At 34.2% G+C, this 14,420-nt stretch overlaps 1 pseudogene; it reads right to left on the reverse strand.

The window, feature by feature from the left end:
- Nucleotides 9,010-13,810, reverse strand: LOC107625600 (annotated as a pseudogene).

Below are 14,420 nucleotides of genomic sequence, written 5' to 3' on the forward strand. Positions count from 1 at the left end.
TTTATTGACAATTAAAATATAGATTAAAATTTTTTAAGGGATCAATTTGATAATTAAAATTTGTTAATTTTTTAAAGTGTCTACTAAAATTTTATAGAAGACTGATTTTATTTTAAATGTGAAACAGCAACAATAACAATAAGAAGGAAACATAAGATGGTCTTTTCACACAGAGAAACAAGAGTTTCTATACACTAGAGAGAGTTATAAGTGCGTGAGAAATGGTGAATATTTATTGTTAGATATTTTTTGAAAAATATTGTGCCAATAGTTTTGGATTATATCTTATCTGGTATTATTGTGAACTTCCTTCATGTAGAAAAAGAGACCTTTTTTTAATATATTATAAAAGTTTGTGTGTCATTTTGATCATTTTGTTGCTTGTAATATTTCCGCTGCTTACTAAGACTAAGTGGGATTTCTTAAACATCCATTGTATCTATTAATATATAATAAGAATGTAGTTGTAGTCTTTGTTTGACAAGTGTTGAGTTTTGTACAATGACAAATATATAGGCTAAATATTTGACAAGTGGTAAAGCAACAAAAATTAATAAAATAATAAAAACTAAAGGTTCCATAATATAGAAGAATATTGGCCAGGAGTTTAACGAAGTTCAAATTTAAAATCATTTTATTTCAGACTTTCAGCTATCTATCACTTCCAAAATCATTCTTTCTCTCATCCTCGTATATATGTTTGTTTCTTCACCTTTTCATTAAAAAAATAAAAAATTTAAAAAATGAGAAGAGATGATAAAAAATTGGAATGCAGCAAGGTCCTGCTTAAGGGCGACATGGATAGCAGCGAGGCGCTAGTTGTCAACAAGGAGGGACTGGATCTGACGGTGGCGAGCTTCAACGCGTTCCTCGAGTATGGCGATAGGGAGGACGCAGGCGGCGGCGGAGGAGGAAGGGTGGGGGAGATGGTGGTTGATGTTGAGGTGAAAGACAGAACGAAGCAGAAAAAAAAAACACGACGGAGTGAGAAGGAGAAGAGGGTGCTGACGAACCCGCGTCCACTGTACGTAGGGGATTTGGACCCTGAGGTAGACGAGAGTGGTTTCGATTCAACCAGGAATGAGGTACTTAAAATCCTTCATGTTCCTTTCCTATCTTTTCCTTTTTGGTTTCCTGGAATTTTTGTTTGTGCTGCAAAAAGTTTGCAACTTCTCCAATTGTAATTTAGATTATAAGTGTGTAATGAATTTTTGTGCAATTTTCTGTCTCTTTAGCAAAAAGAAACAACAGGGAAAAGAATTAATTTGTGTGGTATGAACGCCTTTTGTGGGGTTGAAGCCTGATATCAGGATCTCTATTATTTGCCTCTGATTTTTTTTATTGTCTCTAATTTGGTTCAATAGTTAGTATTATGTAGTATTGTCTTAAAATCCTAAGTTGTGTAGTTGTGTTATCTTAAAATCCTAAGGTGTGTAGGCATAAAAAACTTTTGTTGCGAACATTAGCTTATAAGGGTTGTTTGCTTCATAATAAAGTTAAAACTATTAATTATCATCTTCTATACATTAGTGACCTCAGTTTCTGAAGGAAGTTAATTTTTGTTTTTACTCCATTGTTGTAATGTATAGTCTGCTGTGATGAAATTGATGGCAAAGTAACATGCTCAAATACCTGCTAAAAGACTAAAAAATCTGTTTGGGATAAGATGATAAAGAATACTGCTACATATCAAGACAGTGTCAAGCTTTAGAAATAAGAATTTGAAAAAGCAAAATTAGCTCTGACTAAGTATGAGGCTGAACTTTCAAAATTGAAAAAATAAGAAAGCTTACTTAAAGATATTGTGCAACAGCTAAAAGGTATCACATTTCGTTGTCTTACTATTTCCTATGCTTCCATTATATTATGTGATGATATATACTAATATATATTGAGTATTCTTTTCGGTTTCTTACCTTTGGTAAATGGATTTAATTTTCTTTTTCTCCTTATGGAATGTTCATTGGCATAAATTAAGAAAAAGTAGGACGAGAAAAACCATAAAGTTACTAAGGCTGTACAACTTCAAGATTTTGATCAGATTCATTTTACATATGCTAGCATGTTGAAATCTGAATTAAATATGATCTACTCATACCCAGTATTGGGTTTAGTATGTATTACTATGGAATGCAGCTCATGAGTTGTGTTAGTTTTTTCTTATTTTATTTTATTAGCCTAATATGTTTTTCTTGAATTCTATTGTTTGGTTTCTGGAAAATATAAAGTGTTAAGGAGATAGGTTCTTTCATATGCACTGATGCAGTATGTGTTTGTTTGTGTGAAGAAGAATCAGTACATGAGTTCATAAATTACTTAAAAAAAAATATCCTTTCTAAACTAGATATTTCATTTGGCTTTTCTACTAAAAACAGAGGAGAAACAGGTTTTGGAAGATTCAACTTTTATGATCCTAATTGCTTTTGCTTGATCCTGTAGGCTTAAAAATAATACTAGAAATCCCATTGAATGTACCAGTTAATTCAACATGATGTTTTAACTATACCATATATCCTTTTCTTCTATCTTTATTTTTAGAATTTGAATGAATCAAATATTTTATCTTATTTTTATGGTTTTCCTAACTCTTCATAGAAAAAGATCTCTTCCTGTAACAGCTAAGGTTGTTTTTTTAAATATTACTTTCAAAGATTATCAACATACTTTAATTGGAGCGTTAGTCATTACACTTTTAAATGGAAGTGTTATCCTTATCCTAATTTCACCATGAGGTCATCAAACCCGATGATACCTTATAGAATGAAGATTCAGATACATCTAATTGGAGTAATCCAAGACTCCAATGTTGAACAGGCTACTTTGCACCACAAAGTCCTCTACATAGTTCAAGATCATGCTCTTGATCTCAATCTCCCAAACACCACAGGAGAAGCATTATTCATGTTCACTGATAATGCTAGAGGACCAGCAATTTAAACATTTCAAGGATGATCACCACTAAAGAACTTTCTTCTATATTTTATTGGAATGGATTACTGATTATGAGAAAGCCTTCCCTAAAGAACAGGTTGATGTTCATACTATAGCTCCACCAACTATTACCCACAATACTGATGGAACAGTGACTACTGTTTTCCAGAAATCAGGAGTACTCAAACAAACTCCCCTGCGAGGATCATCTTTCATAAGAATTAATATGATCTCTCCAGTTCGAGTACAAACTACTCACGATCAAGATGATCCGCCGGTGCATTTCTATGAAAATGGAAGACATATCTATGTTTCTCATATTAATGGCCATTTTATCTGGGATGTTGATCCCTCTACGTGTGACTCTGATTGTGATTATACTGACCAATGGAGTAACACAGATAATGATGATTATGACAGACATTGGAGAAACAAAAAAAAAAAAGAAGAAAAAGTCACAATAAGCTTCTTGCTCTTCCAAATGACTTAAACTCCCTGATGATGCAGATATAGCCCCAAAGTTCAGGAGGAAGAAACTATCCCAAAAAGGTCTTATAGATTATTCTTATCAGACAATTGAAACTATCCCATGTATTGTAACCCTCAGGCCTTATGAGGAAGAATTACCACCTCTAGTGACACAGACTAATGAAAAGAAAATCACTAGAAGACCTTATGTAGTTCCTCAGGAAATTACTCCACATGGACATCAAGCAACCACCCCTCAAGAAGAAGTCCTCAATTGGCATACGGACATTGTAGTCAGCCAAAATAAAGTATTACTCCGTATAGACCACACTCTTGATACTCTTGTAGAAAAAACAGGGATTTTCTACGCAAATAGATTCTGCAGTAGAACAAATTGCTGAACTCAGAGACCAGCTTTCCAGACAAGCTTTTCAGCTTGATCAAGAATTCAGCCTATATTGAGAATAGGTATTTTGGCCCAGAATTTCACAAGAAAGACAGAGAACTGGCTCATGTTAAAGCGCAACTTTGCCAGATTGAAATGGACAGAGACAGAATGGTTGTGCCTCAGGCATTGGCCATAGATTCATTATCCATGTATCCTAATCCATATCCATTATATTCACATGTCTTATTTCCTTCAATATATTCACTACCTGAAACTCCAAATTATGAATCCATCTTCAAATTCACTTATCATTTAGCCAGACAAGCCAACACCGAAAAATGTGTCTCTCTCCAAGGACAACATTATTCGTCCCAAACCCAGCCACAACCACCTCTTCAACCCAGGATTCACCCTCCCTGGAGGCTAGAAAATTTTTTTAGAGAAAGTACATCTACTGATCTTCCTTTAAAAGACAAAAGCATTAAAGAAGGATCACCTGTCCCAGGCCGGACAATTAATGCTCTTACTCTAAATGATCAATCAGATGTTGGAGAAATCACTAATGAATCTACAGAAGAAACCACCAAAGATTCTGCTGAGTCTACTGAATGGTCCAAAGAAGACTATGTGGCAGACCTTTCAGCAATAGCCATGGTCAATCTAGTAGAAGAAGAAGAGGAAGAAATATTCTCTGAAAAAGATGAACTGACAACTTCAGTTAATCCTCCACAAATAGGATCTTCTGAAGCAAAAATTTATAATAAATGGTTCACCTTTGATGATATTCCACCTTCAAGATACGGAGAAAGGCTGAATGAATTTGGTGCTTGGATTGAGATCAACATGGTTAATCCAAATCTTTCAAGCAGACAAGTCCTTGCAGACTTCATAAATCGAATGACTGGCAATCTCCGTGAATGGATTAACAACCTTTCTGAGTATGAAAGACTCTAACTCATCAATAGTACTTTCCCTCAGTTTTTAGGAATACTACACCAAGAGTTCCTAGAAGATATCATAATCATAAAAAAAAAACTCCAAAGAGTATTTTGAAATGAAGTTCTGCTCACTCAACAGGAAAGACTTAGAAAAACATTACAAGAGAATGGCTGCTAAATATTATCCTCTTGGAGAAAATAGTAATCCACCCCTCAAACAAGTCTTCATGGCATCTTTGCCAGATGAACTCCAACCGAAATTACAGCGGATGATGATGACTCTTTGTAAAGAAGTAGCTACCACCACCATCGGAGAAATACACCAACTGGCTCTAGCTGTCTTGGATAAGTTATGTTAACAACAACAAATGTTCAAACGGCTCACTCAAAATTTAGGCAAACTCAAAGGGGCATGCAGTAAAATCCTATTTGAAGATCAAATGTAAAGAACATGACATTTGTGAGTGCAAACCAAAAAAGAAAACACATTGACAGCAGCAATCCAACATGTTTCAACAGAAGACATTCAGGAAAGGTAAGAGAAAGCAAAGACCTTTTCGCTATTTCAAAAGAAAAAACATCCATAGCAAGAAGCCAAACAAATGTTTCATTTGCGGAAAACAATGTCATTTTGCTAAATCATGTCCTAGCAAGACAAAGAAAGAAATAAATATGCTTCAGTCTTTAATGGTTGTAGCCTCCATAAAAGATGAAAAAGATCTTGAATCAGTACTTGAAGAGAAAGAGGACAAAGATGGTGATACCCAATATATTTTTCAGGACTCTGATTCGGAAGAAAGCAGTTCAGAAGATGATTTTTCACTAGAAAGATCAGTCTTTACAATATCTTCCATTACTACAAGGATTCCTAAAGGACCAAAAATTCCGAAAGAAGAACTTGGATATCTTGGGTCCTTGGGAATGAAGCAGATTCATGGTACCCCTCGACTCCATTTCTATTTAAAGATCAAGACTTCTAAATATGACAAACCACTGAAAGCTGTTGCACTGATGGATACTGGATCCTGTGCCACTGTTCTAAAATCACATGTCTTACCCACAGAAATGTGGGCACCTTTTCATAAGAAGTTTTCAGCAGCTAATAAAGAAGTCTTCACCATTGATCTAATTTTCAAAAAGCTTGAAATATTTGCAAGCTAGACTACTTGGCTCAAGGTTTTGGAAAGTTATCTCCTAGAAAAGAATGTCCTGTTTGGGTTTTATGCTTTTTATCGAACCCATGGACTACAAATCAAGCCCATTGGATTGAGTTATAAAAGATAGTTCTTGCCTTACACGGGGATACAAAGCATCCTTGAGATCAAGGAAGTTCCAGAAGAGTATAAGGAGATCCAGCAACAACTCCTCAATGTTTGTTGCGACAGTCATGATCAATTCAACCACCCTGCACCTTTGTGGAAAAATCTAGATTTCTACGTTCGCCTTCCTTTAAAAAGGAATGAGGACATTAACTCAACTAAGGCCACCCACTCCGGAATGAATCTTGAAGATCTCAAATTAGCAAGAGCTGAATGTCAAGCCACTCTTTGAAATGTGCAGCTCTTCTTGTCCAAAGACTCTTTGAACCAATTAATTCTAACTGGGCATGTCAAGCTTTTTATGTTAAAAAAAGAGCTGAACAAAATAAAGGAAAAAAGATGCTTGTTATTGATTACAAGCCACTCAATGTCTTTTTTCAAGACGACAAATTCCTCTACCAAGAATTTCAGTTATCACACAAAGGCTAAGTGAGGCAAAAATATTCAGCAAGTTTGATCTAAAAGCTGAATTTTGACAAATTAGACTCCGTCCTGAAAATAGATACAAGACAGTCTTCTGTATTCTTGAAGGCCAATATCAATAGACAGTAATGATATTTGGGCTCAAAGCGGCCCCATCTCTTTTTCAAAAAATAATGATCAAAATCTTTGAACCCATTTTACGCTCCACACTTATTTACGTTGATGACATCCTACTGTTCTCAAAAAATAATGAGGCCCATAGGACACTCCTAGCCCAATTTATTCAAATCATTGAAGATTAGGGAATCATGCTATCATCAAAAAAGATTTTTATTGCCTAAACAAAAATTGAGTTCCTTGGGATGATTTTCAAGACGAATTTTTTCAACCAGGGAATCATATTGCTAAAGAATTGATTCATTTTTCTGATGAAAACATAACCGTCAAACACGTTCAACAATTTCTAGGAATGGTAAACTACATTAGAGACTTTATCCCAGATGTGACCAGATACACCAACCAGGTGTCAAAACTCTTGAAAAAGAAACCTCCACCATGGGGACTTGAACAAACCACAACCGTAAAAAATTTGAAGAAAATAACACAAGTCCCCCTCCTTTAAAGATTTCTAGCACAGGAAAAAAGATATTACAAACAAATACTAGTGACGAATTCTGAGGAGCTGTGTTACTTAAAGAAACTGCTGGGACAAGACACTACTGTGTGCATGCTAGCGAACAGTTCAAGGAATCAGAAAAACACTACCATGCCACTTACAAAAAAATTCTTGCTGTCAAGTGAGGGATAGAAAAATTCAATTTCCACCTCAGTTCCTATCATTTCACTGTGAAAATGGATAACACCTCTTTTCCATCAATGCAAGAGATCAAGAAAAAGATTCTGCCAGACTCTCAACTCTTGCGGTGGAAAGACTGGTTCTTCCATTATAAATTTGAGGTAAAACACATAAAGGGACATCAAAACACTCTTGCTGATTTTCTTTCTAGACCTACCAAAGAACCAATCCTAAAACCAGTCCTTTACATTTGCACTGTGAATACACACAATCCTTTATACACTATTCTATTTTCTGACTGCCCATTCCACAGAAGCCCATATAGAAAAAAGATTGGCCTTTTTCCCCTCAAGGCAAGACCCCAGACAGAGTTTCAAATAGCCAGCCTAGCCAGACAAATCCTGTTTTACTGTCTACACCATCTTCTTGTCATAACCCAAATTCATTCTAACACAATGTACTTCAGCATGAATACACCTTTTTGCACTATACCAATAATCCAAGCACCTATACCAGAAGAAATGATGTGGTACATCTGGGTTCTGTCTTCTATATATACATGTGCCATTATAGTCACAATCTTTCCCATATACCATATATTGTGTAATAGAACTCAGGCACAATCTCATTTGGTCCGACTATTCTCCATGTATGTTCCACTTTATGCATGGAGAGGAATGTTATACAACATGCTTAACCAACATCAACTGTGGGACGAACCTTCTCAGGCAAAACAGAAATTCTGTTGTTTTGTCACCCTACAAAGAAGTTACTTTACTAACAAAAATAGTAGCCCGCACACCATGAACAGAATCGATATTGTTGGATATTCTACCATATGGCCAACAGATGAAAAGTCAGTCTTAAATGCCTTGGTCAAATATCTTTATCAATTTTGGCAACCTGGAATATATGGAGAAAGAAATGTAATTGAAAGACTGTCATTCAGATCAGATGTTCCAACCACACTCCAAGAGTTTCAGTCCAGATTCATAACTTCAGGAATAATTAATCAATTTGGATCGTACTCTTTTTACACTCCGAGGTCAAGACAGAATTTCTCTGATCAGCCTAGTACATCCAGACATCTCCCAACTTCAAGCAGAAATCTTGATGAAGATTTGAATTCTGAAGATCTAAGTGCTAGAGTATATGCCCTACCACCTAGCCCGACCAAGATTAATGCAGGGATACCCAATGAGGCTGACCCATATCTACAAGATGCCCAAGATCCTAATGAGGAGAACATTGAAGACCCACTTACCTACTTAAAGGACCCAAATATAGATTTTAAAGTTGTCAACTTGACTTGTGATGACACATCATCCTACTCAGACGATGATAAAATCCTTCCAGAAGACTATTTTAAGCTATCCGTCTATTAAAGTAAGTGTCCTCATTATGTATAATTATTAAGTGCACTAAAATAAAGTGACCACTATCACTTATCTAGCTAAGGAAGAGATATGACTTATCCTTATCTTCAGCTTGCATTGTATAATAGACTTGTAAGATATGATTGTCGATAGAGACCTCTATCTTATAACATTAAGTTCTGTTCGGACCCTTTAAATCTCACCTGATATGGTGATCGATAAGAATAAGCATGATGGTATTGTAGCATCGATCTCCTGAAGTATTGATTTATTTTTAATGTATATTTTATAATTTATAATATGTCTAATTTGGTGGCTGATGTTTTTGTGTAGGCTTATCTAATCTAACATAACGGCTTATTATAGACTACCAAATAAACATACATGAGAATGGATTGCCCAAAAACTCTGCGAGTTTGACACAAAATCCAGTAGTCTAATGGCAAATTATTATTTATTACAACCATCATACAGAAGAACATACACCATGAATGCCAGGTACTGGAAACATTCAAAAGGTTTGATCTAGTTAATATTTCCACCCCAAATTATGTAAACAGTTACAGTTCAATGTCCAAATGCTCAATGTGGGAATCTGTTCCATTACTCACCATCCCAGAGATCTTCAATTGTTTTGTACCCATCAGGTATTTCGCTAATAAATTCTTCACCAGCAACCACTCTCTCCTGCATAAATAAATCATGCAATCGGAACTAAACACTAGTTTTTAATTTTTAATATATTAATAATAATGGTGTACTTCTCTTTTCAACTAAATGATTTTGATTTAGCCAAATATTATTTCTTTGTGAAGATAGTAACAGTTAAATGTCAAAAACATATGTCATTTTAGACAAATCAATATATTAAGAATTCATTCCAGATACATTTATTTTTGGATGTACCAAACAATTTGTCCAAAGCCCAAAGAGGTATTTAGTTTGATTCAGAGAAAGTATATAACAAGTTACCGAAACAATTGCATGAAGTGACTTGCCTGCTTAATTTTAGAGAACTTGGCCAGCAAATCCTCAGGTATAGACCAATCAAACAAATCAAAGTTCTCTTTGATTCTGGTAGCACTTGTGCTCTTGGGAAGTACACTGTTTCCCATCTGTAAACCCCACCTAAGAGCTATTTGTGCTGGTGTCTTCCCCAGCTTCTCTGCAACAGTGTGAAGAACTGGATCCATAAGAATATTAGTCCTACTTAGTCCTTTACCAAGCTGGCGAATAACCCTGAATAAAGATAAATAGTTGTTAGTAAAGAGTGACAGCTCAGAATCATGGAAGATTCCTATCTCATATTCCACCTGTTTCAAAAACAATTGCCAATTTTGACAAAGTGATCATTGAGAAAATCAACATAACGACAGTTATTTGCAAACATGAAGAGTACTTATATAAAGGTACATGGACATTAAATTTTTAAACAATAGGGTACTAGAATTGAGAATACATACACGTGTAAGCTCCAAGAGTTTAGATGAACTCTCAAGTTTGATTGCATTGGTTAAAACCAGGTAATTATTATGCTAAGACCTCAAATTTGAATACTCACAGATAAGTGCACTCCCTTGGAGTTACAGAATTCATGCAACTTTGGTTGCTGCAATGAAGGATGCAATTCCACTTGGTTAACCGCCGGAGGAACTTGCGCAACCTCCAATAGATCCTGAAGCTTCTTTACAGTGAAATTGCTTACCCCAATAGCTCGGGCCTTCCTGGAATTGTAGAGTTCCTCCATTGCTCTCCATGTGCTTGGTATGTCCGGTTTAGTACACACCCCGTTTTTTATGCTGACTGGCCAGTGAATCTACAATAACTTGTAAAATACGGTAAAGAAAGTCTTAATATTAGAACTTGGCTTGAGTTACAGTGTAATAAACACAATTAATAGCATATGATGTATGAATATATTAAAAACACAATTAATAGCATATGATGTATGAATATCTTAAAATTCAATGTGGTTTTACATACAAGGTAGAGATCCAGATAGTCTAGTTGCAAATTCCGCAAAGTTCTATCCAATGCCTTTGGGACATCTTCTGGCGAGTGATCAGTGCACCTAAAACATTTGTAAGACAAGTTAGGAAGAAGGGAATGTACCTCAAGATTTGGTGTTACATTGCATATAAAACCGAATTTAAGGAACAAGGTTATTATTTGCTAAGGCCATACAAGTGACAAAAGACTTTCAACAAGTAACCATCATATTTTAGTAGAGTCTTCCAAAAATTTTATGGTGTACTTTCTTTAAGATTGAAATCTATCATCTCCCTTTCTTGTACATGATTCACCTAATAAACATTTCTATTCAATGCAGGGTTCTAGGTTTTTAGAATTATGACTTGCACAGGAAATTGATTATACTTGATTCTACTCATTTCTCTTTTGAAGAGGTTGAACTTGTGAATTTTCTGGCACAATTCTTTCTTATAACTTATTCAAATTCTATGGTCAGTTATATATTTCCTTTCCCTTCTTTATTTTGGGCTAGGAAAGAAATAACTTCTTGCAGATTGGTAGGCCTCAAACAGAGCATTTTTCATACAAGTGTTATTTCAGGTTTAGTGCAGGAAGAGTATCAACATCTTTTTGCGTTGTTAGGTAACTAAAATTATTGTAGCAGAAAAAAGGAGCCCATGGTTCAGATCAAACAGGTTTTACGGTTCTTATAGATTCATGAAGATCAGTATTACCGTTCTTCTAGATTGGACTTACAAGCAAATTGTAATATCATCAATGATGCTAATGTTAGGATTCTTCCCCTTTTTGTATCAAACTTAGGGAATGTCATAAAATAACTCTGAAAGATGAGATGATTTTTCATGAAAATATTGGAACCTTGTCAATTAGAAAGTGTTTTAAATAAGATAAAATGTTTAGAAGTTGAAAGAAAATAGACAAACCACAACTTTGAAGTGATCCACATTTCATCACGCTTAACAACCCCATTGGCGAACAACTCCTTCAAGGCATCTCCAATCTACATAAATTTTACATGTGTTAACAGATAGAAAGAGAGTACTATGGCAGTGCAATAGAAAGAAGAGGATAAAAACTGTGGCATTAACTTGAAATATGAATTTTATGACCAAAATAAACTAAATGGTGAGTTGCACTTCACTTGTGAGCCTTAAAGTTTCTATTATGCCTTTGCTTTAATCCACATAAAAGATCCTATTTAAAGAATGTGCATGGCAAATTCCATATAACAAGCATTTAGGCATACCCAAAAAGATCCTATTTCCAAGCAGTCAAGCAACCTCAGATAATTTTTTTTATTATTATTGATTCATTCTTTGAAAATGTTTATTGATTTCGACTGAACCCGGAAACACATTATGCAAATGTCGGCCTATACGCCTACGTGTTATTGATATTAATTCAAGTAAATGCAAACCAATCAAGAGCCTTAAGTACCCTTAGCTTAGAGAGACTTGTTCCTTTCAAAAGGGATTTGTTAAGGAATACATTCTGGCTAGTCCTTTGGTGGAACATCAAGGAGTGTTCCAAATTCACAATGCTTTGTCAAAAACTAATGCTGAACTACTCCTTTTACCCTTTTATGTAAGGTCCTGTTTTATATAATTACTATAAACAACATATAGTTTTTATGCTAAAGGTTACATATATGGTTTCATTAGCAAATTTCTATGGTTTCATTAAAGCTGAAAACAAGGTAAATAATTGATTAAGCTAACAATCTAGCAAAAGTTCATGATTAAGCATCAAGCCTTAAATTTTATACAAGATGGAAGGAAAGTTAAGGGGAATCATTTGAATAGCAGCTTGCTCAATCACAAATTTACAACTCTATTTTATTTTAAAGTTTTCACTCATTTTCATCTTATGTTGCATCAAGAAAAGGGAGAATGGCATAACAAAAGGAAACATGTATATGGCATTATATTATAAACCCCAACTTACATCTTTGTCAAATGTTTAAGTAAAACAACTCTCACCTCCTTTTCATTTCCATAAATATGAGCACAATCTATATGTCGATACCCAACCTGCATTGACAATTTGACATTATGAAGTTAATCCATTTCCAAAACTAAGGCATATTGGTTAAGTATGTCTGCAAAGTGGAAAAAAAAAGATATTGGGGACTGTTTAGTTTATCTATTGCTCAAATTTTGTAAACCAAAAAAAAAATAATTATGTAAGAAACACATACCAGTAAATCACTGTTAATCTAAGTCCTGAACCATCTAGTAAACATGATTAATTGATTACATTAAAATTAACACATAACTAACACACATCTTTTTCTGTCTCCCATAGAAGTAAGAAAGCTAGAGTTTAATGAATAGTCATCCAAAAGAACAGATGTGATTGAACTGTTGTATACCGATTTTTTCGTGCTGCCTTTAAATGGTATCCTTAACACTCCACCAAAATTTCAGGCAAAACGCACGAGCCAATTGTGAGATATAAAAATTTGACTCCTATGTTGAGACTCTTGGCCTATCTAGTCGCTGCAGCCGGCGTAGATAGCCCAAGTGGCTCTTATGTTCGACATACCAGCGAAACTTTTCTACGGTCGAATTTCGACGGATAGTACATTCAAATTAAATTTATAATTTATATATATACTTTAAGATGTTTTACATAGATATTTATCTATAATCAAAACTGTTAAACACATATTCAAAAGAAAAAGGACGTCAATACAACAAAATAAAACGATTCATCAAAATTCCAAGTTTAGCATAGTATATGAGGTTAAAGGATATGGAACCTTGATAGCAGTGGCTAAAGTATGAGCAATGTCAGCAGATCCAACACGCCAAGTTCCCAAGCCAATTGAAGGTATCTTAGCCCCTGTATTCAACTCGAAGAACCGAAGATCTTCTTCTTCACCCATTTTTGTGTTCATCGAAGAAAGAGGTCAACGGAGCATGGAGAAGTTCGTTAAACACATTCTTATATGATTACGATGATTTATGAGGGAATCAATTAATCAAAGGATTCGGCTAGGGAAGATCTTCTTAATCAAATGCCGGTTTGCGGAAACAGAGCGTTACAGAATCACTGAGCAAATGAAAATTAACGATGTATTCTATGGATATTCTGCCACGTGTACTAACCGACTAAGAATAATTAACAAACGAGAGGAACTATTCCGTGAAGATTCTATGAACAGCTCCATTGATGGAACTATAAAAAATAATTCTATGAACATCTTTTGTTATTTCTCATTTTTATCACTATATGAAGTTGTTACTTAATTTTCATTTCTTTTAACATTCTATAATGCCACGGTTTTTGTATAATAATAAAATATTTTATTTTATGAAACTTTCATATTTTGGAGAGGATTTTAACCAGCAAAATTAGTTTTGGTAAAAATAATTAATTTATTTACTTTTAATTGAACCCAATAGTTTTGATGGTTTAAATATCCCTCCTAGAAAACATAAAGAGAAATCGGGCAAATTGCATAAATAAATAAATATAATGATGAATTCATTTTACGCAATTATAATTTTTAAAATTATAAAATAATTATATCCTATATTTACTTTATATAAATTGTTATATAGTATAGAAGTTTATGTAAAAAGTAAAAAATACTATTATTGTAAATTTTTATCGAATGTAGAGGTTTATGTGCAAATTGATTATTATCGTAAATGGCCGATGAAACAGTTATATGTTTTCTTTTGTTTTCTCTTTTTATACTATTTTATACTACTTCTCTAATTTAATATCTATCTATCATTTTATGATGCTTTTATTAAAATAAAATAATTTTAATTAGTTAAA

The sequence above is a fragment of the Arachis ipaensis genome, chromosome B02, assembly GCF_000816755.2.
Source record: "Arachis ipaensis cultivar K30076 chromosome B02, Araip1.1, whole genome shotgun sequence".
In the NCBI taxonomy this organism is placed as follows: domain Eukaryota; kingdom Viridiplantae; phylum Streptophyta; class Magnoliopsida; order Fabales; family Fabaceae; genus Arachis; species Arachis ipaensis.